We start from the raw sequence: 6000 nt of genomic DNA, 5'->3' as shown, positions 1-6000 counted from the left end.
CGTCTGCGTCTCTGAAAGACCTGAAGATTGGTATTCTTTGCTCGAGCGAGCTTTCTTGCACTCGAGCGAGCTCTGTGTTATTGATTCCTTTGCTCGAGCGAGAACTCTTGCGCTCGAGCATGCTTCTGCATTGGAAACCTGAAGCTTTGCATTGTTCACTCGAGTGACGCTTTTTGCACTCGAGCGTGGTTTTTTTGTGTCTGCTCGCTCGGGCGACAACTCGTTCGCTCGAGTGAGCCCTGTTTATATCAGATCGCAGCAGTGTGATTTTACATCACTTTTTTATCTCATTTTCACTCCAAACCCTAGATCTGGCTGTCTCTCTCTCTAAAATACTCATTCTCTCTACAAGTACTCTTGATCTAGAGTCTCTCTACCCTACTCTCTTTGTAAAAAGGCTAGAGCTTGGCAAGGGCTTCTCTTTGATCCGAAAAAATGTGGATTTGGAGCATATTGGGTGTCCTTCTTCTTCTCCTTTGAGCTTCTCCTTTTGAGCTAGGGATAATCTACTCCTTAATATGAGTTTTGACATAAATATTGGTCATTTTGTATAAATGGTGGGATTTGGAAATTTTGAGTAAAGTTAGGGTTGAATTTGAAATTATAAAATAGGGGTTTCCTAATGTTGGGTTCCATATGTATGTGGGGTTTTGAAAATAGAGTTGTTTGTGTGTAATGGGTGAAATTTGGCTAGGGTGCACTATTTGAGAAAATGGAGATTAATGCCTTAATTTGAATTGGATAAATCATTTGTACAATTGATGAAATAATAATGGAAATATAAAATTGGTTTGGAAATCATGAAATTGGAGGAAATTGAGATTAAATGGTGTAGTTGGATCAATAAATCACCCACTTATGGGAAAGTTGATAAATTATCTGTTTGATAAATTTATTTATCTATTTAGAAATAACTGTTTTATGCTATCGGTGGAGAATAGCCATGATTGTTGTAGAAACTGCATGATGATTAGGTAAATTGAAACTAATCACATGGTTGATGTCATTGAATATGACGGTTAGATAAAAATATTAAATATGTAAATTGTTGGGTTATTGTATATGCCAACATGTTTAAATACATTGTATATGTATCTTTGTGTGGGAAGAGATAGGGGATGTACTCCATTCTTTGGGAGGAGATAGTGGATGGACTCCATTGATAATTAAGTTGGTCGGAGTGTCCTGGGTGAAAGTCCCGAAACCTTATTTATTTGGGTGCTAGTTCCCTCAGACGTAGATCCGTAAAATGGCAAAGATTTGAAAGTGTATGAATGATGCTTATGATTGAAGTGTTGATGAATGAGTTGTAGCCACATTTTGACTTGTTTATATGATAATGAATTATGTCAATGAATTGACTTGGGTAATTATTGGAAGTAAATTGAAATATGGGTACCAATGTTGATTGATTATGAGAAAGGTTTAAGAAGGTTTATAAGTGTTAAACATTTATCGAATGCTAATGTTTTAGTTATTTCTCATATACTGTTTAGCATATCTCTACTGGGCTTTGGCTCACCCTATTTGGGACACCATTTTCAAGTACAGGTGATATGCCACCTCCAAGGTCTTAGCTTAGGAGGTTTAGAAGTTGAAGACTCCTTTGTGGATATTTTGTTTTGTGTTAAATGTAAATCCAAGCCGAGGGCTTTTTATGTATAGAGTTAGAACTCTTCTTTTGTTGTAACCAAGTGATGACTTGGAAAGATGTAAGCCCGTAGGGCACATATTTTGTTGTCTAAAATAGAATTACATGCTATAGTTTCAAGATAAACATTTATGAAAGTGTAATGCATGTAAAATCTTTTGTAATATTGACTCTGATGAATGAGAATAGAACTTTCCAATCATGTTTATGGATCTTGTCAATAGTTGGGTTATGTCATATTTGAGGGTGTTACATTATCAATCCAACTACACCATTTAATCACATTTCCCCCAATTTCATAATTTCCAAACCAATTTCATATTTCCACATTGATTTCACTATTTATACAAAATAGTTTATTTAATTCAAACTAGGGCATTTTCCCTCTTTTCCCAAATATTACACCCAACGCCAGCTTCCACCCATTATACACAAATAACCCCATTTTGAAGACCTGCCAAACACATATGGAGTTCAAAATAAAAAACCCCTCTTTCACAAATCAAAACCCAACCCTAATTTCACCCAAACTTCCTAACTCCACCATTTATGCAAAAATGACAAATGTCTAGGTCCAAACTCATATTAAAGAGCAGATTATCCCTACCTTAAATAGAGAAGCTCATAGAGGAAGAAGGAGAAACTTGAAGATGCTCCAAACTTGAACTTTTTTAGATGAAAAGGTAGCCCACGTGATACTCTATCTTTTTTACAAAGGAAGTAGGGTACAGACTCTAGATCAAGGAGTATTTGCAGAGAGAGAAGGAGTTTTAGAGAGAGAGGCAGCCAATCCAGGGTTTTGAGTGAAGAATGGACCAAAAAGTGATATAAAATCACGCTGCTGCAAACTAATATATGCGAGGCTCGCTCAAGCGAAGGAGTTGTCGCTCGAGCAACCAGACTCAACAAGTGGCCTCGCACGAGCACAATAAGCGTCGCTCAAGCACACAATGCAAATGTAACACCCTCAAAATAATACATAAAAACCCAACATTCACGACATCCATAGACATAAGGGAATAAAACATATTTCTATTTATCAGAGTATTCATTACCAAAGTATTACATGTTGACAACAAAAGTAAATGCCCTATGGGCTTACAACTTTCCAAGCCAACACTTGGTTACAAAAAGTAGAGTACTAACTCAAAACACTTTAAGCCCTTGGCTTGAATTTACATATAATACCAAAAAGATAACAACAAAAAGATCTTTCAGCCTCTAAGCCTCCCAAGCTATGTCCTTGGAGGTGGCATATCACCTGAACTTGAAAATGATGTACCATATAGGGTGAGCCAAAGCCCAGCAGAGATATACTAAACCAAATATAAGCAATAACTAAAACATTAGCATTTGATAAATGTTTAACTCATATAAACAAACATACATCTCTTTCTTAATCAATCCACATTTACAGATATATATATATATATATATATATATATATATATATATATATATCAATCCTTTTCTGTTTCATTATCCAAACCAATTCCTAGATATGATTCTCAATTCATCCAGACAGTTTATAATGAGACTACAACTCACATCATTAACATTTCCATACTTCAATTCATCTACGTTATGCAAACGTAATCAAGATTCCGGGACTTTCACCCTGGACACTCCAGCCAACTTAGTTATCAATGGAGTCCATCCCCTATCTCCTCTCCAACCGTGGAGTATATCCCCTATCTCCTCCCAAACAACATACATATGCAATGTATCTAAACACTTATCATATACAATGATCAAGCAAAACACATATTCAATGTATTATTCCATTCGTCATATTCAATGACATACTCAATTGATTAGTTTTAATTCACCTAATCATCGTGCATTGTCTACAACAATCAAGACTATCCTCCACCGATAGCCCAAAGCAGTTATTTCTAAACAGATAATAAATTATCAAACAAATAAATTATCTACAATTTCAAAGGTGAGTGATTAATCGATCCAACTACACCATTCCATCTCATAACTTCCCAATTTCATGATTTTCATCTCAATTTCATATTTCCATACTTCCCAGATTAATTATACAAATTAATCATTTACATTAAATTAGGGCTTTTTCCTCTTTTTCTTAAATATTGCTCCTAAGGCCAAATTTCATCAATCAAACACCATAACTTCATTTTAGGGACCACTCATACACTTGGAACCCTGAAAATAGAAAACCCCTCTTTCAAAATTTCAATTTCAAAACCCTAACTTCACCCAAAAACCCCAAATAACACCATCTATGCAAAATACATAACATCTATGTCAAAACTCATAGAAAGGAGTAGGTTATCCCTACCTCAAATTTCGGAGCTCAAATGAGAAGAAGGACAAAACTCAAGATGCTCCGATCACCAACTTTTTCGGATCAAAACGAAGGCCATGCCAAGCTCCACTCTTTTTACAAAGGGACTAGGGTGGAAGATCACTAGAGCTAGGTGATTTCATAGAGAGATGTATTCTAGAGAGAGGAGCTCTCAAATTAGGGTTTTGAAGAGCTAGAGAGAGAGAGGGTCGAAAAAGTGATTCAAAAAAAACTTCTCTCGGACTGATATACATCACAGTCCACTCAAGCGTGGAACGCCCCGCTCGAGCGTCAGACATAGACTCCCGCTCGAGTGTGAAAAGCGCCGCTCAAGCGTCGAATGCACACCTCCAGAAGTTCTTCAGACAAAGGTCCCTGCTCGAGCGTGAACGTGGACGCTCGAGCGTCCGATGTCCTGCAGGAAAAATACTGATGGTTGAAGAATCCTGCTCGAGCGTCAAACTGCCCGCTCGAGCGTAGGAACAAAAGCAAAAGGGCCCGCTCGAGCGTCAAGGCCAAAATCTGGGCATAAACCAATTGTTTCTAAACACAACTAACCTGTTTCAAACTTGCCCAACACAACCCAAGACTCAAATACAAGAGTAAAGGATGGAAACGAGAATAAGACAACAACACACATCCATGGAACCGAGTCCGGAACACAATAAACGATGAGAGGAAAATCGGAATCGCTATAGCAAAGCTTCAGGTCTACCACCAACGCAGACGCACGCTCAAGCGCAAGAGTTCTCGCTCGAGCGAAGGAACAAATAACACACGTCTCGCTCGAGGGCAAAAGTTCTCGCTCGAACGAAAGCTGCACCTAAGAAAGAAACCTAAGGACTCTCAATCCTTGCTCAGGCGGAGAAGCAAATACCCAAGGCTCGCTCGAGCACAAAAAGCCTCGCTTGAGCGAAGAAGCCAAAGCCTAGGTAGCAACTATTTGCACCAATAGACAACCAACCTATTCCAAACTCGCCCAACAAGTCCCAAAACTCAAATTTACAGAATTAAAGGGAGGAAACAAGACAAAGACAACAACATACAACCACGGGACCTGAGTCCGGAACACAATAAAGGTCAGGGTAAAACCTGGATCGCTATAATGTCACTCCTGCTATGCCTGAGATAAAATGATATATTATTTATTAAAAATATGATAATTATATTTAATTTTTTGTATTTTTTTTTTCATAAATAAAATTTTATATATAAGTTTAAGAGTTTTATTTGAAATGTTCATTTACTATAATATTTACTCATAAACATATATTAAAATTATTGTATTGACAATCAATAATTAAAATTATGCTTTGTTATAAAAAAAATGACATAGTTCTAATACTTGACTATTTTAAAATAAAAATATATGAATTTTAAAAAATTGTTATATTGGTTTTTGAAAGGAAAATATTTAAATAAATTTTAAAAACTTAATGAATAAGAAAAAATCATCGTAACATATAATTTAAAATATCAAAAAAAAGTTAAAAATGAATAAAGACTTTAAAAAGATGTGATTACAATTAAAACTAATGTCATATTTATTAATATGTATAATTTTATTTGGATATTATTTATATTTTAACATGCTTATTGAAAAACAAAAATAAATAAAAATAAAAATATTAATAATTTTGAGTTTTAAAATATGATTTTGTAAACTTGCTATATTAACTTTTGGAAGGAATATATTGGAATTTTTTTACAAAAATTGAATATTAGTCTTTGAACAAATCTTATAAGATTTATAAAATAAAATTTATAATATGAAGAAATTAATGATATTGCAATATATGCATTTTAACAATTTTAAATTTTGAATAAAAAATAGATTAGGACTTTGAATTTCAATTATTGTACAACATTTTTATTTATATAATAGTATAAATAAGGATAGGTACTAGATAGATTAAATTAATTATAAATATAGCTATATTTAAAAGGATATGGTTTTGTATCACTATATTTTAAATTCTAAAATTTATTTTTTAACTTCCTATATAAAAAGATTCAAAATTTTAAATTACATATG

Source organism: Camellia sinensis, chromosome 12 (genome assembly GCF_055761805.1).
Source record: "Camellia sinensis isolate YWXY chromosome 12, ASM5576180v1, whole genome shotgun sequence".
NCBI lineage: Eukaryota > Viridiplantae > Streptophyta > Magnoliopsida > Ericales > Theaceae > Camellia > Camellia sinensis.
Note: the sequence above shows the minus strand (reverse complement) of the source record.